Source organism: Ornithorhynchus anatinus, chromosome X5, assembly GCF_004115215.2.
Source record: "Ornithorhynchus anatinus isolate Pmale09 chromosome X5, mOrnAna1.pri.v4, whole genome shotgun sequence".
Lineage (NCBI taxonomy): Eukaryota > Metazoa > Chordata > Mammalia > Monotremata > Ornithorhynchidae > Ornithorhynchus > Ornithorhynchus anatinus.
In genome coordinates, this window is record NC_041753.1 from 26,090,978 (window position 1) to 26,116,779 (window position 25,802).

The window sequence follows — 25,802 nt, forward strand, 5'->3', positions numbered from 1 at the left end:
CTGTCACAAGGGTAAGCGTAGCTAAGATGTATGGAAAGGACTAGGAGCTGCTCTGATAAAAAGGTGCTATCCTCTAGCAATACAACATAGGGTGAGAACATGGCTGGATTGGTTTTAAATTTAAGATGGATCTTTCTGTGAATGGACCAGATTGTAAGCTCATGGTGGGTAGGCAGTGTATCTTCCAACTCTGCATTGTAGTCTCCCGAGTGCTTAGTACAGTGCTCTGCACACGGTAACTGTTCAGTAAATGCCATTCATTGATTGAATAATGTAATAATGTTGGTATTTAAGTGCTTACTATGTGCCGAGCACTGTTCTGAGCACTGGGGTAGACACAGGGGAATTAGGTTGTCCCACGTGGGGCTCACAGTCTTAATCCCCATTTGACAGATGAGGTAACTGAGGCACAGAGAAGTTAAGTGACTTGCCCAAAGTCACACAGCTGACAAGTGGCCGAGCCAGGATTTGAACCCATGACCTCTGACTCCAAAGCCCATGCTGTTTCCACTGAGCCACGCTGCTTCTCTAGATTGAACACATCTGTGTCCTATGTATTCATAAAACCAATTCCCTTGCAAACCAAAGTTCCATGTCTGAATGGCCCATGTACCTAAAATCATCCCACTGGACAGGGGAAGTCTTGTACAAGGAAGGATTATAGTTGTGTGGTTTTGGTCTTTTGTATATATGTACATATCTATAAGTCTTTTCATTTATATCAATACCTGTTTTACTTTGTGTAAATATCTATAATTCTATTTATATTAATGCCTGTTTACTTGTTTTGATGTCTGTCTCCCTCCTCCTAGGACTGTTAGCCCATTGTGGGTAGGGATTGTTTCTCTTTGTTACTGAATTGTACTTTCCAAGTGCTTAGTACAGTGCTCTGTGCACAGTGAGCACTCAAATACGATTGAATGAATTTGGAGAAGGTAATGAGTGGCAAAGACAAACACTTATTTCCTATGAGAAGTTTGTTTTCCCCTTCCACTCAGGCTCATAAAAAATACACTGGCTGTCAGAGATAATTAAAAAATCATGTTCTACTCAGAGACAAGGAGAAGGGAGAGATTACCAAATCAGAAAAGAAGTCTTTTGGTAAGGTGAATGCACGAGAGGGAAGGTGGGAGTAGTCGTAACTTCACCCTTTCTGGATGAATAGGAGTGGATAAGGGTGGATTCAGAAATGGTTCTAGATGATCCAGGCAGGGCCCAACCTGGAAGGGCCCCCCGAGATATCAGGGAGATTCTGAGGATGCTGGGGGTGTCAGTGGTAGGGGAGGGGTTTAGGTTGACTCTGGATGGGGTGGCCTAGTCAACCACACTCAATCTGTCTTCAAACACCTAGAACAGACCTCTTATCATCCCAGCCTCTCTGCCTCCTGAGGATGAAGGAGAGAAGGGAGCAGGGTCCCCCGTGGCACTCAGCCTGATACAAAAAGCATTTTCTAGGGTGGTCGCCTAGGCTGTAGAATCTGGAGAAAGAGGAATATCCAGGTAAACGGAATCAACTCTAGAGATTTAACAATATTGGGCAAATGGGGTGGGGTGGGACCTCTTCCAGGCCTGTTCTTGGGGGAGGTGGCAATTATTTAAAGAGCAGAACTACTAGCCGGTGCTGTAGGTTCAATCTTTAAACCTTCCACACACCTGCAAATCCATGAGTCACTGGTTCTGGAGGGCTCACATTTTAATTTGCCCCCCACAACCGAGCGGCTCTGCTGCTCTCACGGGGAGGGGAGAGGGGTCTGCAAACGCCCAGGTTGCCCTCCCTCAAAACTGGTTCTGAGTTCTTCTTTGATGAGTTAATTCTTCTGTTTGGGCCTGGCCCAGAATGATCAAGGCTAGAGAAGCTCAATCTGCTCTAATGTAGCAATCCAAGCCTCCTGGCTTGGGACTTCCCTGGTGACACAGCAGGTAGTTCTGCTCATTGAGGCTGTGGTGGATGTTCACTCTTCTTTTTCTCTCCTTTTTTATGGCTCTTTGACACCTGGCCCAGAGATGGGAAAACTGCTATAAAAGCTTTCCCGCTTGCAAATAAAGTTCACCAGACTCGATCGTTAATGAGATGAACAGAGCTGCAGCTTTGGAGCTTTTAAAAAATTTAGGCTCATGCTTTTCAGCAGCAAAGGAAGGAACAACAGGATTGCATTTAATTATCAAAGTTCCCTGGTGGTCTTTCCGTGCCTGTTACTCACTGCCCATCACTAGTCCTGCTGGACTGAAAGGGCTTTTTATGGCCAGTGCCTATGCTCTGCAACTGTTCTTTGAGGACAGTGGCCACGTCTTCTGTTTCTATTGTGTGTTCCCAGGTTCCTAGTACAGTGGTTTGCATAGGGTGGGCTCTCAATACAGTGCTCTGCTGCTCTGCTTATACTAGTGATTGTTAAAGTGGTCTACACCCAATACGTGTCCAGCACAGCATTATATACTTAACAGGCATTCAGCAAATGCTATTGATTTGGATGATGTTGATGATGATAATAGAGAAGCAGTGTGGCTCAGTGGAAAGAGCATGGGCTGGGGAGTCAGAGACCATGGGTTCAAATCCCAGCTCCGCCGCTTGTCAGCTGTGTGACTTTGGGCAAGTCACTTAACTTTTCTGTGTCTTGGTTACCTCATCTGTAAAATGGGGATTAAGCCTGTGAGCCCCATATGGGACAACCTGATTGCCTTGTATCCACCCTAGCACTTAGAACAGTGCTTTGCACATAGTAGGTGCTTAAAAAATGCCATCATTATTATTAATGCTTAGACACAGACGTGACCCACAAGCAGTACTCAATCAGGTGACCCTATCCTGCCTTATCTTGCTGCTTTCCTACTACAACTCACCCTGCGTGCTTCTCTCTTCTAAAACCAACCTACTCACTTTACCTCCATCTCATCTATCTGTTCCCTTACTCTCGTCCCGCCCCAACCTCTGGCCTGGAACCCCCTCCCTCTTCATATACAACAGACCGCCACTCTCCCCAACTTTAAAGCCTTATAAAAATCACATCTCCCCCAAGAGGCCTTCCCTAACTAAGGTCTCATTTCCCCTACTGCCTCTCCCTTCCATGTCACCTATGCACTCTGATCTGTACTCTTTAAGAGTACACCCACCCTCAGCCCCACAGGTACGTAAATGATTTCAATGTCTGTCTCCCCCTGTAGACTGTAAGCTCCTTGTGGGCAGAGAACCTGTCTACCAACTCTGTTGTAATTTTCCAAATACTTTGTACACTGCTGTGCATAGAGTAAGTGCTCAATGAATGCCTTGGATTGACTGATGGAAGCTAGGGGAAATCACTTGTCACCACATACTCTTAAACCCACTCTCCTTTTTGGGCTGCTGATGCAGGTCTGGATTCTCATTTGCACCAGAGGTCGATTGGCTTGATTTGGCTTCTAGCCATCAGTTGCCCTGACAATCTGAGGGTGAGGGTGCAATGGAGACTAGGTGGATGAATTGAGGAGGAGATACCCTCATTATTATGGAATATTAATGGCGTAGGAAGGTAGCCTTTGTGCCAGAGTCTTCTCTTTCTTTATCTGACAAAGAGCATCATCTATTTACTTGTCTTCTGGGGCCCTAGTTTGATTTTTTTAAACTCATAGTAGTACTGACCTTGTGGGATTGCTTTCTAATCAGATTGGAGACCACCTTCCAACTGATTCTTAACTTCTAATTAGCATAGGTCATATGCACCATGACTCTTAAGAATATGCCTAAGTGCTGCTGGGTGATCGCTACACATATTTCTCCACCAGAAGGCTGCATGACTCCTCCGGGTATCTTCTCTAGACTGTAAGCTTGTTGTGAACAGAGAATGTGTCTGTTTATTGTTTTATTGTACTCTCCCAAGTGTTTAGTAGACTGCTCTGTACACAGTAAGTGCCCAGTAAATATGATTGCATGAATGAACGCTGTCCCCTCACTGTGCCTCTCAAAGCCCTCAGCATCCTCCTCTATCGGACCGCCAAGCAGCTTCTTTAGGATCCTGCACTGGTTCTCCTCTGTGTCTGAGGAAACTCCATCCCAACATTCCTTCCACTACCCTGAAAGGAAAGAGAAAAGCAGCTGCAGCCTGGCACCACCTCCACAAAATCTCGGGAAGGCTGTGGTGGCTGCTGCTAGAGCGGTCACTGTGGCCATGGCCTGGAATTCTGCTCCTCCTGTCCCAGTACCCTACTGATCTTTGTTTCTGTCTTTTTCTTAGTGTTTTGTTTCATCTCTTCCTATCTGTCTGTTGCCAGTCTCCTCTCCTCCTTTTCACTTTTAGATTGAGCCCCCCTAGAACCAAGGGACCATGTCTAATTCCCACCTGAGTATTCTTTCCCAGGGCTTAGTACAGTGCTCTGTACACAGTAAGCATTTAATTAAATACTATGATTACTACGTTCCCAGCATATTTTCAGGCTAGAATCTGTGAGGACGCAGGTTATGAGACGATCATCAAGGGGGACAATCATTTGGATGCTGGTGCTGATGATGCTGATCTCATTTTTAATGGAAAAAATCTTTTCCAGGCTTCTCCATCAATATCGAGATGATAAAGATTAAAGGGGGAAATACCACCCGAGAGCTTTACAGCTCCTCCTGGAGTTGTGATGCATTTTTGTTCTCGTCCATTTGATTGAAAATTGAAGTCCTTCTGCATTTCAGAAAATTGGTAGCCTCGTAAGATATGGAATATGACAGTTTATGGCTCAATCTGGGTCTTGCTGTCTTTGAAGGAAAGGCAGTAAAAAGTGAAATTAAGGAAAGCAGATAAATGCCAAAATCCTAGGATGGTACATTTTGTAATTATCACATCTGCTGCAAAGAATCTGAAAAATGGCTGTGGAAGCCAGCTGTGCTGCAAACCAAGTCACGCAACAAAGGTGAGCAGACAGTAGAGGACAATTGATAATGCCATTTTTACACTGGAATATAATCAGGAAGCAGTAAATCTTGCTTTCTGCCTCTTTTTGGTTTTTATAGTATTTAAGTACTTACTATATGCCAGGCACTGTACTAAGGGCTGGGGTAGGTACAAGCTAATCAGGTTGGACACAGTCCATGTCCGATAGGGAGCTCACAGTCTTGCCATTTCACAGGTGAGGGAACTGAGGCACAGAGAAGTAAAGTGACTTGCTCAAAGTCACGCAGCAGACAAGTGGTGGAGCCAGGATTAGAACTCAAGTCCTTCTGACTCCCAGGCCTATGCTCTATCCACTAGGCCACACTGCTTCTCTTGGGAGGGAGTCTCTGTTGGTATTTCATTTCAAAACCCTGCTATTCCCCTCTCTGAGATTCTGGCTTCTGGAGAGACGTGGCCAGGAAATGCAGTCTGCAGATCTGTGCGCTGAAGGGGGAAGAATCAAGAACTCTTAGCCTGGGTCTGTCTTTCCAGCCCACCTACCCAAGTTCCTCAGGCTTCAAAATTCCTCTGTAAAAAAATGAATTTAACAACTCATTTTGGTCTGTGTGTGTATGCGCATGCACGTGCATATGCATGTATGAACCTGTATACACATCTGTGTATATGCAGTTTTTGCTGGAGTGGATTTAAAGGAAAAGGAAGATTACCCTTGAGGGTAAGGCAGAGTTCAAAGCTGGATCAGGGCAGCGTAAGGGCAGAGGTGGTGGCTGGACTTCCACGGAGTGAGTTGAAAAGTCAGATAAGACAACCAGAGAGCCCGAGAAGGTATTTATTGTAAAATGATTGCAAAACAATACATTAAGCACTTGGGAAAGTACAACAGATACAAGACACTTGTTCCCTTCCCTAAGGAGCTTACATTCTAATGGAGGAAAACAAACAAAAACTGTTTACAAGTAGGGGAAGCAGGAGAAAGAATAACCATGTAATAGATATTCATATAGACTTACTATTAGTCAATCAGTCAGTGATATTTACTGATCACTTACTGTGTGCAGAGCACTGTACTAAGCTTTTGGGAGAGTACGACCTCTCACGAGCCTCTTATGAGCCTGCCCATGTGACCTTAAAAAGAGACACAGAAAGGCAAAGAGCCAGGGAGGAAGGGGGTCACAGAAAGGACAAAAAAGAGAGGTACAAGGATCAAAGACGAGTTGGGGGTGGGGGGCGGGCAGGGAGAAAGCTGGGAAGTGGGGTAGCGGGAAGACACACACCGACACATGCAGCCACATGAGTGATAGTGGAAAGAGCTTGAGTCAGAGGTCCTGGGTTCTAATGTTGGCTCTGCCACTTGTCTGCTGTGTAACCTTGGGCAAGTCACTTAACTTCTCTGGGCCTCAGTTACCTCATCTGTAAAAGGGGGATGAAGCCTGTGAGCCCCACGTGGGACAACCTGATGACCTTGTATCTACCCCAGAGCTTAGAACAGTGCCTGACACATAGCGCTTAACAAATGCCATCATTATTACTTTGGGCTTCTTAACTCGTGCTGCTGTAGTTACGCTGTGCTGCACTATGGGCAGGGGCTGCCTGAGTCCCTCCTGTCTCTGCTGTTCTGCCCTTTCAGTAATAGTATTATTAAGTGCTTATTATGTGCATAGCACTGTAGCAAGCGCTGGAAGTGTGGGATGATGGTCCACTTAATAATGATAATTATAATAATAATGGTATTTGTTAAGCACTTCTTATATGCCAGGCACTGTACTGAGTGCTGGGTGAGTACAAACAAATTGGGTTGGAGACAGTCCCTGTCCCACTTGGGCCTCACAGTTTCAAAGCCCATTTTCAGATGAGGTAACTAAGGCACAGAGAAGTGAAGCGACTTGCCCAGGGTGACACAGCAGACACTTCTGAGGCTACTTACAATGCTAGATTTGCAGGATTTGAGACTTGGATGAGTACTACAATTCTCTCCCCCTCCCTCCCTCTGTCACCTTTCCCATAGGCTGGGGTGCCCTGGTTCTTCAGGAAACCAAGTATGTCCATAAGATTTTCAGAACTTAAACACGCCTTGGAGAACCTAAAACAGGTAGCGGGACAGGCCCTTGATTTTTGAGATTATCCTGCCCAATATCTAAACCCTTTAACCTGGGGTTGATTCTCTCCTCCACGAAGGAAGCTGTACTGGGGAAGGTCAGGCTGGATAGGCCAAGGAACAGGAGAAGGATCTCCCCTGTCTGTTGCATCAGTAGAGCAACCCTTCACCTGGGCCACTTGATGGGATGCAGTCCCAACCAGATAGCTCTGAGTGGGGTTAAGGCCAGGGCTTGTTCAGGATGCTATGGGCGAGCTTGGCATGAGCATGACATTTCCTTCTTGAAGTGACTTCTGCTCTGTTCACTGGTAGAGCCTTTTGAAGAGGATACAGCACAAGCTCTTCTGCCAGAAGCCACATAGGTTGCCCCTTAATTTTATCAATAATCACAATAATAGTAAGTGGTATTTAAGTGCTTACTTTGTGCCAAGCACTGGGATAGATACAACATAACCAGGTTGCACACAGTCCGTGTCTCCCATGGAGTTTACAGTCTAAGGGGGAAGGAGAACAAGTTGGAATCCCCATCTTACAGATGAGGAAACTGAGACACATGAAGTTAAGCTACTTGCCTGAAGTCACACAGCATGTAAATTGCAGTGCTGGGATTAGAACCCAGGTCCTCTGACTCCCAGGCCCTCACTCTTTCTACTAAGCCATAACTGCTGATTTCCTGTTGGAGTCGGGTGAATAGCAGGTAGGTGAAAGGGTGCAGAAGAAGACCACTAGTGCCTGTAGTGTGACCTCACTGAAAAGTAAATCATTCACTGCAAAGACAAATCATTTGTTTATTTATAGAACTTACCTATTTACAAGCGAACCTGCTCCCACTTTGTTGCTTCAAACTGTCTCTCAGAATTCCTGTGTCCCTTTCGAACATTCCTTTTTTAAAATGTATACATCTTTACCTCTAAAATCAGCATTAATTCATCTGACTAGCTTTTTAAAAAAAATCATTTCGGCCACATCCAGTAGTTTTTCTGAGTGTTCCCAATTCTTATAACTCAAAATAAATGATCTCAAATGAATGGATCCATGGGAGTTGCAAAACAGCAGCTTTGACTTAAATTATATCATCAGCAACATCATTATCTGTGGTATTTATTGAGCACGTAACTGTGTGCTGAGCACCATTTTAAGCTCTTGGGAGAGTATAACAGAGTTGGTAGAAACTTTTCCTTTTCTGCCTTGTGTCTTGTATGATGTGAACAGTTCCATCCTTTGTCCTTTGATACATGATAGTCCTGAAATACCTTGTTTACCAAGTTAGAATTACTCTTTCTTATGGTATTTGTTAAGCACTTGCTATGTGTCAAACACTGTTCTAAGTGCTGGCGTAGATACAAGGTAGTCAGGTTGGACACAGTCCTTATTTTATCCTTATTTTACAGATGAGGGAACTGAGGCCCAGAGAAGTGAAGTGACTTGCCCAAGGTCACACAGCAGACAAGTGGCAGAGCCAGGATTACTATTTCTAAACTCTGATAGATTAAAGCTATTAAACAGTGAGACAGTTTCTTCCTCTGCTATATTTAGGAATATGCAACCTTTTGAGGATCCTCTTTTAGATTTCATCTACTCGCTCTCAGGAATAAGTCAGACTTTGGGATATATTGGTTCCAGTCATGAGCAGCATTCACTGCCAGTTTTTAGTTGCTAGGTGGTTTAGCTGTTCTGTGTTTTACTAGGGATCGATGAATTCAATTCTGGCCTGATACCACGTTGTGAGATTTCACTGGGAAGCAAACTGATACCTGCAAGTTTTACAGAAAACAAATAACATTTAGTGGAGCAGCCTGGCCTATTGGAAAGAGCACGGGCCTGGGAGTCAGAGGATCTGGGTTCTAATCTCAGTTCTGCCACTTACCTGCTGTGTGATCTTGGGCAAATGACTTAAGTCATTGGTGCCTCAGATTCCTCATCTGTAAAATGGGGATTCAATCCCTTTTCTCCCTCTTCCTTAGACTGTGAGGCCCCTGTGGGACAGGGACTGTGTCTGACCTGAATAATTTGCATTTGCCCCAGCGCTTAGAACAGTACTTGATACAAATAAGCACTTAACAAATACCATAATTATAATGACTACAAGGAAGGCTATCTCATGTGCTGATGTTCTGCTGGGTCCTTCTGGAATGATCCATTTTTTAAGGATCTACTGCCCAAATGGTCCCCTTTTGACTGGGAAAGAAAAAAACTTTTCTCAACATTCTTGGGCTTCTGCAGCATCCTTAAAGCTTTGATTTGAAGGCCGTCACTCACTTCCGTGGGCTTCTGTGCCTATATCTTTATACGGGAAGTAAGCAGATTTTTGGGGAGGATGCTGAGGAAATGAAAATGAATTCATCTGAGTGACATGGCACTCATTCTAGGTATTTTTATTGTCTCAGTTCCAAGGGTCAGAGCATGAGGTTTGTGTGCTTTGCGTACAATTAGTATTGATTATTTCTGAGCTATTTAATACCTTTCAACCAAATATAGGATTTTAAGACTTTGAGCTCGTTGTTGGGTAGGGATTGTTTCTATTTGTTCCTGAATTGTACTTTCCAAGCACTTAGTACAGTGCTCTGCACACGGTAAGCGCTCAATAAATACGATTGAATGAATGAATGAAAATGCTTTAGAGACACAGCTTCCTTCTCATGCTACCCATGTATGGACACCCGAGGCAGCTCGGGATACTCTGATTTTGCACTCCAGGGAAGGCTACGGTGGAAGAACAAGCCATGGTCCTGGCCTCAGGGAGCTGGCCATCTACAAGGTCAGGGTTGAGAATGCAGTGGGTTTTTAAATAATGCTGTTCAATATTTAATGAGTCTTGACTGAGGTCCATTCAGAACACAAAAATGACCTAGCCCTTGCACATTAAGAACTCACCTGTTGAGCAGCAGGCTTCACAGATTGACAATTAGTGGGGTTTTTTTTGCTCCCTATACAGCCTCATTTGCGCCACTTCTGTAATCAAGCACCTGAGGGTCTAATGCCCTCGATTATTTATGGACAAGGTGGGGGCTTTTTGGGGGCCCATGCTGGTGTGCCCTGAAGTTATCCCTCTGTTTTTTTATGGTTTTTGTTAAGCATTCCCTATGGGCCAGCACTGATGTACTTCCGTGCTCCCACCATCCTGATTCCCAGATTTCGAACCCCTTGACGGTCCTAGAAGCATCCGTGGTTCAGCGAGCCAGTCCTGCTCTCTAAGGGCTGGTTGCTGAGGCTCAGAGGAGTGCAAAACTCCCGCTCCTTGCTGTAATAACAATCTCTCCAAGTCATGCATTCCACACACACAGAGAATGCACAAGCACACTGTAGTTATGAAGAGGTAACTGGTATTTACTTATTTAAGGATTAAACAGTAACAGAATTTGAGCCACAGATCATAAACCAAATCCAGGAATAATCCCCTATCTTTGATTTAGAATTTATTCCTATTTAAGCCCATCCCTGTGGAAATCCCTGCTCTTCTGTGGCCCCGCCATTCACTGGGTCTTCCCTGCTGAAGCCTCAGCCTTCTCAGTGGCATGGCCTAGTGGACAGACCCCGGGCCTGGGTGTCGGGAGGTCATGAGTTCTAACCCTGACTCTGCTACTTGTCTTCTGTATGACCTTGGGCAAGTCATTTCACTTCTCTGGGCCTCAGTTACTTCATCTATAAAATGGGGATTGAGAGTGTGAGCCCCATGTGGGACAGGGACTGTGTCCGACCCTATTTGATGGTATCCACCCCGGTGCTTGGTAACTTAGTAGCTGGCACATAGTAAGTGCTTAATTAATACCACAATTATTATTATTATTAGTATTACCTCAGATGGAGAACTTTCTGATGTCCATTTCACTCAGACACCTAACAGCATATTTCTAAAATGGCTCTGAGATTTCTCCCCCAACTTGTTAGCCCCCTCCGCCTTGCTCAAATCCTGCCCTGCAATTGGCTGTGGTCCAGCTGATGTTACTGGGCTAATGACTGACATTCTATGCAAATGAGCTTTTCCCTTGAGAGGGGTACTAAGAAGTGAGCTATGCTCTGCTCTTGAAACTTCTGAGCTTCTCCCTCTTTTACCAATTTGTGGGTATAGCCTAAGTTTGACTGTTCATACATGAAGTCTTCTCTCTTCATAGGACTTTTAGACTAGAAATGCTTTTCTGTTTCTGCTTCTGATTTGGCAGGTCTGGGTGATGTGAGTCTTGCAGTGGAGAGGAGGGAGGGGGAGGCAAAACCGGGTGGAGCATGGTTATTTGACATGGATGTTTGAGGGAGGTGAGTAAAATTCAGGTCATCTGAAACAGATTTATAGGAAAGGGAGTTAGAATGCAAACAATGGTCAAATGATGTTTTAGATTAGTGGGCATTTCCAAAGCATTGTTTGATTCCCAGGGAGTTGTCATTCCTCTTTTTCTGGGCCTTACTAGTTGAATGTGTAAAAATCTTAGTTTTTCTGCATTTCCCATTTTTAAACCTGGTGGGATGGAGGATGTGGAAATAGAGGTAGCTTAATATTTTCCCTAGTTAAATCCATTAAATTTGATGATGATGATATTTATTAAGCACTTACTCTGTGCCAAGCATTGTAATAAGTGCTGGAGTAGACACAAGATAATGAGGTCAGTCACAGTTTCCTATCCCACTTGGGCCTCTCAGAGAAAGAGGGAGAACAGGTATTTTATTCTCATTTTAGAAATGAGTAAAGTAAAGCCCAGAGACTTTAAGAAACTTGACCAAGGTCACACAGCAGGCAGTTGGTGGAGCTGGGACTAGAATCCTACTAATTCAATCGTATTTATTCAGTGCTTATTGTGTGCAGAGCACTGTACTAAGCGCTTGGAAAGTCCAATTCAGCAATGAAGAGAGACAATCCCTGCCTACAAAAAGCTTACAGTCTAGAAGGGGGGAGACAGACATTAAAACAAGTAAACAGGCATCAGTATAAATAGAATTATAGATTTATACACCTCAAAACAAGTAAACAGGCATTAATATAAATAGAATCATAGATATGTACATATATACACAAGTGCTGAGGGGTGGGGGCATAGAGAAAAGAGAGCGAGTTGGGGTGATGGGGATGGGAGGGGGAGCTGAAGAAAAGGGGGGCTTAGTCTGGAAAGGCGTCTTGGAGGAGGTGAGCCTTCAGTAGGGCTTTGAAGGGGCGAAGTGTGATTGACTCACTTGACTCTCAATCCCCTACCTTTTCCTGTAGGCCATGCTGCTTCTCTGTCCCTCCATGGCAAATCCATCCTACATTATGAGTAATGTGATTAGGTTTATTATTCAGTAGAAATTAATTTAAAACTCTCCTGACCTTCCTGGAAGCTTTCCTGTTGGGGGTTAGGGATAGAATAGAGCAGGCTAGGGCTGAACTATATCTTCTCCTGGCTGTTGCTGCTTGACTTCTCCCCCAGCCAAGCTCCAGACTGTAGCTACCCCATACACTGCACTGCCCAATACTCGGCTGTTTCCTTTCCTTCAAATAATCCGGCCTCTCTGAGAAAAAGGAGAACAGGAGAAGATAAGCATTCATTCAGTCCTATTCATCGAGCACTTACTGTGTGCAGAGCTCTGTATTAAGCCTCTGGGGAGAAATAGACACATTCCCTGCCCAACATTGGACTTACAGCCTAGAGGGGGAGACAGACATTAATAAAGTACAGGGCAGCAACAAATAGAGATGATCCCTGCCCACAACAGGCTCTCAGTCTAGAAGGGGGGAGACAGACATCAAAACAGGTAAGCAGGCTTCAGTAGAATCATTATAAATAAATAGAATTATAGATATATACACATCATTAATAAAAATAAAAATTATAAATATGTACATATATACACAAATGCTGTGGGGTGGGGAGGGGGGTAGAGCAGAGGGAGAGAGTCAGGGTGATGGGGAAGATAGGGGGAGCTGAGAAAAAATGGGGGCTTAGTCTGGGAAGGCCTCCGGGAGGAGGTGAGCTTTTAGTAGGGCTTGGAAGGGAGGAAGTGTGCTAGTTTGGTGGATTTGAGGAGGGAGGGCATTCCGGGCTAAAGGTAGGATGTGGTCCAGCGGTTGACAGCAGGACAGGCAAGAACGAGGCACAGTGAGAAAGTTAGTAGCAGAGGAGCGGGCTGTGTGGGCTGGGATGTAGAAGGAGAGAAGGGAGGTGAGATAAGAAGGGGCAAGGAGATGGAGAGCTTTGAAGCCAATAGTGAGGAGTTTACAGTAGGAGGGATGATTGAAGGGAGTAAGACAGAGCAACACAGAAGGGCGAGGGAGAAGAGAAAAGGGAAGGTCTCTTGGGTGAGATGTGCCTTCAATAAGGCTTTGAAGAAGGAGAGAGTAACTGCCTATTGGATATAAGGAGGAAGGACATTCCAGTCCAGACCTAGGACGTGGGCAAGAGGTGGTCAGCGAGATGGAGGTACTGTGAGAAGGTGGGCGTTAGAGGAGCGAAGTGTGTGGGCTGGGTTGTAGTAGGAGAGTAGCAAGGTGAGGTAGGAGAGGCACAAGCACCCAGGATGAGGCAGAGGGAGGGGAAAACCATGAAAAGACTTGAAAAGCTACAGGCCTCATGGGAAAACAATCTAGAACTTCTGTGGTGTTTGTTAAAGATTTATTATGAGCCAAGTGGTGGGGCAGATATAATCAGATTGGATTCATGTGAACTACATTATTATACTACATCATCATGTTCATCACCTTCTTTATAGGGGCCTTGTATGGAGTCACAATTATCTAGTAAATTTAGGGAACAATCCCCTTCCTTGCCTGAATTACCTACCTAACGACTGGGATCATGTCTACCAACTATGTTGTAATCTTCCATATTCTTAGTACAGTGCTGTGCACATAGTAAGCACTTTTTGGGGGGCTTGAATTAGCCAAAAGGATTTTGTTACCCAGCAAATTTCACTGGATAATTGCCACCTCTTTGTTGCCCTTTGTATAGAATGGGTAGATCTGGGCTCTGAGCAAGATTGTGCTGGGTTAAGAAGCAGCATGGTTTAGTGGATTGAGCCCAGCCCTGGGAGTCAGAAAGACCTGGGTTGCCCTGGGAGTCAGAAAGACCTGGGTTCTAATCCTGATACGTCACTTGTCTGCTGTGTGACCTTGGGCAAGTCACAACTTCCCTGTGCCTCAGTTACCTCACCTGTAAAATGGGGATTAATAAATACAATAAGCACCATGTGGGACATGGACTGAATCCAATCTGATCAGCTTGTATCTACCCCAGCACTTAATACAGTGCCTGATACTTAGTAAGCACTTAAGAAATGCCATCCAAAAAAATGTTTGACAATTTTTCCCAGAATGAATTCAGGGTTGCTGCCAACCAATCCAGTAATGATATTGGAGGCAATCATGACCCCTAAGAATTTTCTGTTTATAATTCTATCACATGTTTTTTCTCTTGCCCCAAAGTTTTAGCTCCCTTTTGCCAAATGACTATTGAATTTTAATGCCAGTATAACTTTTTAGTGCTTTCTTACTTTGAAGCCTGCAGAGTTTACCTGCATTCTCCGCCCCCCCCCCCACCTTTTAAAGCATTTTCTCTGACTCAGTAAAGTGATTAAAGCCTATTTTAGTGGTATCCATTTAGCATAGGTTATGGCAGATTTGATAGCACAAGTCTTTTTATTTTGTTTTTGAGTATGCTGAATAGAATGTGGAAAGATAACATTTTGAAAATGTCTAATCTATATGTGTACACATGAAAATCGAATTCAAAATCTTTGTTATTAGTATATATTTACTTTGCTATTTTATCATAAAATTATATTGTGTTTTTATTACTAATTTTTAAATACTTATATGTGGTTTTAGCCTGTTTTTGATCTTGGGAATGCAGTAATGCACTTAAATTTCCTACTGGAAACTAATCTTTGATTGGAACTGTTTCACTTAACACTCTATTTTAATGAAACTGATTAAGAGTATTCCCCAGGATATAACAATGCCTAAAGAGAAGAATACTCAGTTTAGGGCAAGATACATGGGTATGGTAGTCCAAGATGCAGTGGTAAAATGAGAAAATGATGCACAGTCAACAAAAGTAAGAGTCATCAGGCTTATATCTCAAGTTCTTCCAATCTACTAGGTGGGATTTGGGCCTCAGGGACGCCAGCTCAGCCCTACACCTGTCAGCTAGCTAAAAGTGAGTCCAAGAAGGCGGGAGAAGCAGCCAATGGAAATTTGGGGCTTTGGGCTGATCTTCATCAAAAGAACACAAAGTTTTTCCCTCTCTGGGCTCTTATAGACCCCTTCTAGAAATGGTAACATCCAGTAGCACAAAGCAGCCCAGTAGAATACCTGTGTCATTTTCTCCCAGGTGACTGATTTGCCTGTATAGGGCAAATGGCTTTGCTGAGGGTGGCTACTGAAGGAAAAAATAAGGAGGTTCCTATAGAGGGTTGGGGAGAGGGGGATAATTGTTGTGGTAAAGTTTATTTATGCTGCCACTTCAGGCTTTTATGGGAAATCCTAACAGCCATATCTCTGGAGCTGGTTTTGGCAGGGAGACAAGAGAAAATGCTGTCCCATTTCCCTCCAAGTGGTTACTAATGAGATGACCATGGGGGCCGTTAGGTTTCCAGAAATGACTGAACCTCATATATTGCTCTCAGAAAGGGGGAAAATTACAATCCAGAATGATATAAGGTTGGCTCAGTTTCTCATCACTCATACTCTGGAAACATACAGCAGCTGCTTGGAAATGATCCTGAGGAGCAGAGAAGTCCTTTACCTCATTCATTCTCACTAACCCTTGGATGGTGAAGACTGGAAAAAGCCAGTTGCATTAGCAGATGTTCTCCCTTTTGTTTTTTGCTTTGTCTCAAGAGCATATTGAAGAATTACTTGCAAGACCTGTGGTCTCAGGAACCAAGGGTACCTAGTCATAAGATACCCTCGCCTAGATCTAGAGCATGAGACTGTGGGGAAATTCCAGCTCTTACCCACCCCATTTTCATACCTCCCTGCCCTATAGGGCTGCAGTTGTGGGTGCAGAAGCTGAACTCGGGTGGGAGGTGTGTTTCTCTCTCTCTTTTTTTTTTTTTAAAAAGTATTTGTTAAGTGCTTACCTTGTGTCAGACAGTGTACTAATGGCTGGGGCAGATATGTTAGTCCCTACCTCACATGGGGCTCACAGTCTTCATCCCCATTTTACTGATGAGGTAACTGAGGCACAGAGTAGTTGTGACTTGCCCAAGGTCACACAGCAGATAAGTGGCAAAGCTGGGATTAGAACCCAGGTCCTTCTCACTCCTAGGCCCATGCTCTATTCATTAAGCCATGCTGGTCTCTTGAACCAGAGGGTGGAATCTGGGATCTCTATCTCTCTGTTCCTTCCATCTTCCCTCCCAAACTAGGTTTTTGGGATAACCTAGGTAAAGTGGCTCTAGGAAGATGGTGACTTTTTGTGACAAGATCAACTGGCCTTGCAACACCAAGATTTGATCTCCACTTGAAGCCCATGCTACTTATGAACACTGAGGGCCCCAAACCACTGCCCCCAGTTTGAACATTTCCACAGCGTTCTTCCCCTTCCCTGCCATCAAGTAGGGAAACAAAATTGACTTTGCACGTGCACACCCCGCATCAGACACACATTATTATCCTAATGATCAAATACCATCTACAAAATGACAATCAGATCCTGGATGATGTTTTATTGAGTTACGATTTCAGAGTTCAGGTCAAGCTGCATATTGTTTGATTCCGTCAGTTGCCTTTGTCTCTTTGCCTGGCCCCACATGGCTAGAATTTACACAGAAACTTGGGCATCTCAAGGGAAATGCTCTTTGAAATCCAGCAATCTAGAAGAAACACTTTGGCATTTGGGCTATAAGAATTTAAAGAACACCCTCGGTGGATCAACGTCATAAATTAGGCAGGATTGATTAAAAGAAGAACAGATATGGATTTTCTTGTTTACTAAATTTTAATGAATAAATAGCACTCTAGATGATTTGTCTATTTTTGAATTATAGTGAAGAATAATAATGTAAGTTATCGAACAGTTCTGGGGCCAAATTATTGCTTAGAGATGTGAAGCAAGCTATGCATAGATCCCTGTTAATAGAATACTTCCCAAGTATTAAATATTCCTATTCAGCTCAATTCATTCCTCACTATACTGGGGTGGGGGATGGATGTCATGAGCTCCCCCCCATTAAATGACTCATCTCACACCATTTTATCTGGGGGCAGAATGTCATGATCAGATAGGGAGGAGATACCCAACCACTATCATTTTTCTGCTTGGCACTATCATTCTCAGCTGGATGAAGCTGAGAATCCCTCAGGCAGGTCCAGTTCCCTTTCATCCACCCTTTTTGCTATTATCTTCACCCTGAAATGGGAGACCTGGGCTCATTTTTTCCCATATGCTCTGTAAAGGAACTTGCCCCGTGATTGATGATTTTCTGCCAGCTCTTTCAGGGTAGCCCTCCCAGTACCCTTTAAAATGGGAATATGCAGAATAGTGGAAAATGGACTGGAAAGTCCATAAATGACTAAAAAAAGTAAAAAATAAGCTAGAAATGGACAAGACATCTTTCCATTCCTAAAATCTGTCAGGAGCCTCTTGGTTGCGTTTTCATGGTTATGCCTGAGAAAGAGCATGGCCCAGTGGAAAGAGCATGGTTCTGGGAATCAGAGGACCTGGCTTCTAATCCCACCTCTTCCAATTGCCTGCTCTGTGACCTTAGGTACTTCACTTCTGTTTCTACACCTGAAAAGGGGAATTAGGTATCTATTCTCCCTCCTACTTAGTGTGTGGGACAGACACAGTGTTCAACCTGATTATTCTATATCTACCCCAGTACTTAGTTCAGTGCTCGGCTCCTAGTGAACACTTAAAAAAATACCAAAATAATTAGTGTTTTTGGCTTATTTCTATTTCTAGACACAGCATGCACAGTATCGCCAATCTGTGTTTGAGACAACAATTTTTTTTTTGAGAAAATCGCCCCTTAATTTGCTTCTTATTAGCTAAGTTCTTTTTAACCTTCAGAAGTAGATAATAAAGAATGACATGGCTAGGTCTCCCTGAGCTTTTCCAGATGAGGAAATCCATTCAGAAAGAGGAATGCTTTTGAACCCATGAGAGCCAGGACCCTACCTTAAGATGACCTATTCCTCCTACTATCAGTAAAGTATAAGTCTCAAACTTAGTCCTCGTGCCCCAACCTCACCAAACATACTTTGTGCTGCTTCACGTCTCTATTTGTATTCTATAATTCACCAAAAATGATTGCAATCCACCCGGCTTTGTTGCGGTAATGCAGGCCTGGTTATAATAGAATAGTCATCATTTTGACCCATAAAAAGTGGGCATTTAGAAGCTGCATGTATTGCATGATTAGTTAATGTGGTCAGAAGTATTCATTCATTCATTCAATAGTATTTATTGAGCGCTTACTATGTGCAGAGCACTGTACTAAGCGCTTGGGATGAACAAGTCGGCAACAGATAGAGACAGTCCCTGCCGTTTGACGGGCTTACAGTCTAATCGGGGGAGACGGACAGACAAGAACAATGGCACTAAACAGCGTCAAGGGGAAGAACCTGGGTTCAGAATGTCCCTGGAAACGTCTCTTCCAAAGTAGGGCTGCTTTCTAAGGGCCTCATCCTCTGACAGGGAAGCTGAGTCACAGCCAAAAAATGTCTCCTTTCACAAAGGAAGCACTTTTAAGAAATTCAGCAGGACCAGGTTATTATTGTATTTCACGGCTGCCTCTCACCCCCGCTTCAGAAACCTCATGAGCAGCCTGGCCGGAGGGGCTCCTCTTGAAGCTACCTGTGTGGTTGTTCAAAGATTAATGGAATCAACCAATGCAACAAAAAAGAGGGACAGACATAACGGTATGTTTTCAATCTCTGGTGTCATTTAGTTAAAAAGAATTGGTAAACAAAAAGGACGGAACCCAAAACCTGGGTATAGTCTGTCTCTCTGAGAAATGAAGGTGAGAAGAAGCACAGGGAGAGGGGCTATCAACCCCAGGGTACTGAGAGAGGAGAGTTCCTTCCAGGCTTCTGAAGGGGACAGATATGGGAAGCTGGTTCTCTGGAGCAAGAGTCAGGGTTTCTCATTCCGCAATTAGTTCAGTATGCTTTGAAAGCTCTACTCTAGTAGGAAACTTTGAAGCTACTGACCGCTTGCCTGCTGTGCTTCGTTGTTTTAGGGATTCATTGTTCTACAGCCATGTACAGAGTTGATTTTTCCCATGCCACAGGTGGAGAAACTAAATCCAGAGGCGTTGAACTCAGCTGATAGACTCCTGCCTCATCCTGACCATCCAGGTTCTGGCCCAGAACGGCCCCAGAATGATAGGATGGCTTTGACATATTGTGTGGTTAAGGAAGAGTGGATTTTGAAAATTTTGAACTTTAATACTTGGGATGGCTGAGCAGGCTAAACCCACACAAAGAAAAGGGGAAGGTGGGAGGGAATGGCTCAGAGGTTTCTAGAACATGGAGCCCACTCCTCATCAGGACCCTCCCAGGGGAAAAGCCTGATGGGCAGAGAACCGATCTACCCACTCGGTTGTACTCTCCAAAGCACTAAGCACTTAGAAGCAGTGTGGCCTAGTGGAAAGAACATGAGACTGTGAGTCAGAGGACCTGGGTTCTAATCCCAGCTCCTCCACTTGTCTGCCCAATGAACTTGGGGAAGTCAGTTAACTTCTCTGTGTCTCAGGTCCCTCATCTGCAAAATGGGATTTGTTACCTGCTTTCCTTCCTACTTACACTTTCAGCCCCATGTGGGACCTGATTACACTATCTGTGATTAATTATTTTCATAGTTAATTGCTTACTTTAATTTTTATCATCTGTATCTGGAATTTGCTTCTGCTTATCTCCCCTAGCAGAATGTAAACTTCTCAAAGACAGGTACTCTGTCTTTTCCATTAGGTTGTGTGCTCCTTGAGGGAGCTAGAGTCCTTGAGGGACTCTACTTTTACTGTATGTCCCAACCACATGACACAGTGCTCTGCACACAGTAGGTACTCAATACTGCTGCTGCTGGTAAGGAGAATACAGGGAAATTAATTTAAATGCAGCTTCTGACCCACAAGGAGTTCCCAGCCTGAAGGGGGAGGACAGAAACATAGATTCAACAGGAAATTCAACATCAACTCATCAAGATAATGTGCTAAAATTATACAATTCAAAAGTCTAATTGGTGGAAAATTGGAACAGTTGATTATGGCTTGACTGTCGGTGGTTAGGATAAAAGAAATGTCCCGTGATGCTGTGAATTCCTACAGAGCATTTTCTTTTGGCTCTTGTCATCACCAGTGGCACTTGTCATTATCAATGGCACTGACTGAACACCTACTGCATGCAGAGCACTGAATTTAGGTACCTAACATTTTCAGAAGACTGGTGCTTGGGAATATATGATAGAAGTCAAAGACACAGACATTGTCGTCGAAGATTTTAACATGGACTGGATCCGAAGGACTCATACTAGCTCTTGTGGACAGGGAATGCATCTACTAACTCTGTTATACTGTACTCTCCTGAACACTTAGTACAGTGCTCTGCACACGACAAGCACTAAGGAAATATGCTTGATTGATTCTCTCCATAGGAGAGATTGAATTTTGAAAATTTTGAAAGTGGCTTGATTTTGTGTTACCTGTAGATCACAGTGATAAGGAATCTTCCACTTAAATAATAACTCAAAGGTAGCAAATGTGTTTCATTAATTTCCCTCTAGGCAGAAAACTCCTTGAGGGCAGGGATTGTGTCTCCCAACTCTATTACACTTAATACAATGCTCTGCACAAAGTAAGTGATTACTTATAATCCCTTAGTAGGCTAGAATAATCAACCAAAGTTAGTAAATACCATTGATTGGTTGATTCTTCTAGCCTACTAAGAGATTATTTAGTTAATTATTGATGTTGCTTGGTTCCTATCTTACCAAAGTGCAGGGGCTACTCATACCCAGCACTAATAAAAATGCAAGCAGAGGGTAAAAGATAGGAGAGTCAGAGTTTACCTCAGGATCTTCCAAAGGCAAACCTAATGAACAGGATATCACAGAACCTTCTCAAACTCTGAATCTGAGTTAGGAAGATAAGGAGTGAATTGGGGGTCTTTTTCAGAGATTTTCAGAGAGGAAAAATGACCTCTTTTGAAGGTCTTGAGTTTGGAAAGTCAGTCCTGCCTTCACTTCTTAGAAGATGAAGTCATCAGGAGCTGTGAGCAGTTGAATTACCAGAGTTGGGTTGACGTCAACTGATGTCAGCACGTTTCTCTAAGGCATCATCTAGGCTTTCTAATGCAGCACTCCAGCATTTTTAATACTGCAGAGAATCAGGTACAGAACATCCCGGGAAATGCTTTGTTCAATATGAATGAGTCAGATTGTCCCCAGGGTCCAAGTCCCTGCCTGGTAGAGACCCGGGGCATTAGTGAGGGACATTAATTCACTCAGAAGTTCTATCCCTGCTCTCCCCACCCCCACGAGACAGAATGGTTTCAGAAGATATTATACACAGTCCTACGAGTAAATACAGTGTGGCTGATTCACACATAGCTCATCTAATGTAGCAACGGGTAGCTGCTTTGACTCTGACTTGCCCTGGCGATCCAGGTGGGAAAGGATGAGTGATTGTATGAACCTATCCTATCCCACCTCGACTACTGCATCAGCCTCCCTGCTGACCTCCCTGCCTCCTGCCTCTCCCCACTCCAGTCCATACTTCACTCTGCTGCCTGAATCAGTTTTCTGAAAAAAGTTCAGTCCACACCTCTCCGCTCCTCAAGAACCTCCAGGAGTTGCCCATCCACGTCCTCGTTAAATGAAAACTCTTTGCCATCGGCTTTAAAGAACTCAATCAGCACCCCCCTCATGGATTTCTTACTCTACCTCAATCTCGTCTATCTTGCTGCTGACCCCTTGTCCATGTCCTCCCTCTGGCCTGGAACACTTTCCCACTCCATATATGACAGACCACCACTTTCACAACCTTCATCCCCTTATGAAAATCACATCTCCTAGAGGCCTTGCTTGAATAAGCTCTCACTTCCCCTACTCTCTCTCCCTTCTCCATCACCTATGCACCTGGGTCTGTACCCTTTAAGCACTAATATTCACTCCGCTCTCAGCCCCACAGCACTTTATCTAATTTCTTTTAATGCCCATCTCCCCCTCTAGGCTGGAAACTCCTTGTGAGCAAGAAATGTGTCTACCAACTCTGTACTGTACTGTCCCAAGCACTTAATACAGTTCTCTGCTCATAGTGAGTGTTCATTAAATACCATTGATTGATGGATTGATTACTTTGCAAAGCTAATCAGCTGGGAGTAGTCTGATGGATGGGAGCTGTTCGGGGACCATGGCATTAGGGCCAGATTTCGGGGTATGGGAAATGGAGGTGGGCACATGGGAGCTTCAGGGAAATGGGAGATAATTTTAAAGCAGCATGGCCTACTGGAAAGAGCAAGAATCTGAATCAGAGGACCTGGCTCTGCCACTTGCCTTCTGTGTAGCCATGGGCAAGTCACTTAACTTCTCTGTGCCTCAATTTCCTCACCTGTAAAATAGGAATTCAATACCTGTTCTCCCTCTTAGACTGTGAGCCCCATGTAGGACTGGGAATGTTGGACCTGATTATCTTGTATCTTTATTATTATTAAGTGCCACTGAGTCATTTCTGATTCATAGCAACTCCATGGATATAATTTTTCCAGAAAGTCCTGTTCTCTGCCATAATCCACAACTTTTCTAATGGTTCTTCCATTATCGTTGTTATGGTCTCTTCCATCTAGCTACTGGTCTGCCTCTTCCATGTTTTCCCTGGACTTTTCCTAGCATTAGTGTCTTCTCCAGAGAATTAGTTCTCCTGATTATGTGTCCAAAATATATTCATCTAAGTTGAGTCATTTGGCCTTCTAAAGACCCCTTTGGTATAATTTGCTCCAGAATCCATTTGTTGGTCTTTCGGGCAGTCCATGGTATTCGCAAAAGCCTTCTCCAACACCACATTTCAAAAGAATCGATGTTCTTTCTGTCCTGTATCTTGTATCTACTCCAGTGCTAATGCCTTCAAGCTGCTGAGGAATTAAGCTTACAGTGGAAAGGGTTTATCCCTAAGGCAGGATACTCAAAATAATAATAATAATAATGATAACAGTAACTGTGATATTAATTAAGGACTTACTATGTGCCAAGCATTGTATTGAGCTCTGGGGTAGTTACAACCTAGGCAAATAGCAAAGAGTCCCTGTCCCACATGGGTATTGCATTCTGAGGTGGACGGAGAATAGGTGCTGAGTCCCAATTTTTACAGATGAGGAAACTGAGCCACAGAGAAGTCAAGTGACATGCCCAAGACCCCACAGAAGGCAACTGCTAGAGCTGGGATTGAAAGTTAGGTCTTCAACCTCCCAATCCTGAGCTCTTTCCAATATACGCTAAGCTCAAAGCTGGTCATTTGGCAGTGGGTGTGTCCTAACATCTTGGAGTGTTCACTGGGTTTGGGCTTAACTTTAATACTGTATCTCTGCTCCTTGTGGGCAGGGAGTGAGTCTGTTCATTGTTATATTGTATTCTCCCAACTGTTTAATACAGTGTTCTGCACACAGTAAGTGCTCAATAAATATGGTTGACTGACTACCTTGTTTGCTGTGCTTTGTCTGGTCACCCTAGTGAAGCTGGTCAGGAGTTGGGGCGGCTAGTGCAGAAGGAGCCCATAGAGGTGAGGAGCTAATTACACTTTGTTCATTTTTATTGTGTCTGTTAAGAGTTTGCTATGGGCCAGGCACTGTACTAAGCGCTGGGGTAGGTATAAGCTAATCAGGTTGGGCACCGTCTTTGTCCCATGTGGGGCTCACAGTTTTAATCCCCATTTTACAGATGAGGCAAATGAGGCACAGAGAGGTGAAGTGACTTTCCCGAGGTCATACAGTAGGCAAGTGGCAGAGACAGAATTAGAACCCAGGTCCTTCTGACTCCAGTGAGTCAGTGAGGAATGGTAGGGGTGTGAAATTGTGAAAGGTGGGGACAGGGGAGAGAGTCTTTTAGTGTTGGAGTGATAAATCTAAGTGGTGGGAGAGCACGAGACTTAAGAAGTATCTTATCCTACATTCCAAAACTCTTCCTTCCTGGTATCTATCTCTTAACAGTTTTTTGCCTCTCTGGTCTCCCCCCTAATCATTACCCACTGTCTTCTCCTTGCCATGGATAAGGCAAGTGTCTTGTCTTGAGAGAACTCACACTCCTTAGCATGTCAAAGCTTAACTCAACCCTTCCCTGTTCTTCTTTCTGCCTCTCCAAACCAGGCCCATTCCAGTGCTATTTTCACATTCCACCCTGCCCCTTTTTGACACCTTGAAAAGTTCAAGGGACAGGTGATTTTGTTTCTTCAAATTTCCTGGTCAAATCAATCCCTCGTGGGTTGATGGCATTCACACTAACCTCCGGACTTCTTTTTCCATTACTGGAACAACCCTGCATGCTGTGGAGGACAAAACATTCAGTGAGTTAGGCTGTAAATTAGAAACTCATAAACTGTGATTTTTGGTAAGTTGCTTCACTTCTCTGTGAATATAGAAATAGGACTGCATAGGAAAAAGTCCTCAGTCTCTCTCTGTTATAGTGATAAATAGCTCACAAAAAATATTGGAAAACATTTTTAAAAATCAAGTGAAAATAATAACCTAGTTAATCTTGCTGAAGTATTATGCATGCCCTGGCTACTCAAGCAACATCACTATTATTGGATAACAGCAATATGAATGTGATACAGTAAGTGATGTGTTATCACTGACTGTCATTTTGTGTTTAAAAACGTTCGAGCAGAAGGAAGTGACTCAGCTGATATTACTCAACTCTGATGCAGAAGGCTGTAGGCTTCTGGGTTTGAGTTTGTATCGCAATGCTTATCCTGCTTTAAAGCACTTGAAAGATCCCAAGAGAATTATCTTTTGAGAAGACTAGGTTTGAAAAGGTGGAGGAAATTCTCTCTTCTAAGTATCTTGGGCCCCTCTCAGGGTTGTACCTGGAGAGTTTCCACTACTCTACCAGTCTCGGCTACAGGAGGGAGAGTCAAACAGAGGCCTACCCATTCCATTCCTAGCTTGGTCAGTGATTAGCGAGTGGAAGGCAATCTGCTACAAGTCAAAACTCACACAGGCTGGGGAGCAGCGGCCCAGGAGGGAGTCGAGGGAGGAGACTCAAGTTTACTGCGCGGAAGGTGGAAATGGTGAACCACTTCCATATTTTTTACCAAGAAAACTGTCTGGATACTTTACCAGAATGATTGCAGATGGAGAGCGGGGCATTATGGGAAGGACATGTCCTTGGTGTCACTGTGGGTCAGAAACGACTTGGCGGCTTAAGCCAAGTATCTTGGAGTTTCCTCTCGATCTTTATTTATTTATTTGAATTAATGTCTGTCTCCTCCATCAATCAATCAGTAGTGTCTATTGAGCACTTACTGTGTGTATAGAACTGATCTAAGTGCTTGGCTGGGTATCAGTGCTCCCTCCCAAGGTAGGTGTGGAGTCTCCCCCTGAGTCTTCCACCCCACATCACTCTCAAGAAGCAGCATATTTAAGTGGATAGAGCATGCGCCTGGAAGTCAGAATGCCCTGGGTTCTATTCGCGGCTCCGCCACTTGTCTGTGTGACCTTGGGCAAGTCGTTTCACTTCTCTGGGCCTCAGTTACCTCATCTCTAAAATGGGGATTAAGACTGTGACCCCAGTGTGGAACAAGGACTGTGTCTAATCTGATTATGTTTATCGACTCCAGCGCCTGGTACCTAGTATGCGCTTAACAAATACTGCCTCCCCCTGCCCCGCCCCCCAAAAGGACCAGGTAAGTGCTCAGTTGTCTGGCTGGTGACAACTGTCGATCCTGGCCAATACATCTTTCTC

The 25,802-nt window shown here is 44.0% G+C and overlaps 1 non-coding gene across 1 annotated transcript; it reads left to right on the forward strand.

The window, feature by feature from the left end:
* The first annotated feature begins 24,906 nt into the window (after nucleotides 1-24,906).
* On the forward strand, nucleotides 24,907-25,044 carry LOC114808374. Its single transcript, XR_003756221.1, has one exon. It is a non-coding gene; the product is annotated as a small nucleolar RNA SNORA7 (small nucleolar RNA).
* Nucleotides 25,045-25,802: the final 758 nt, after the last annotated feature.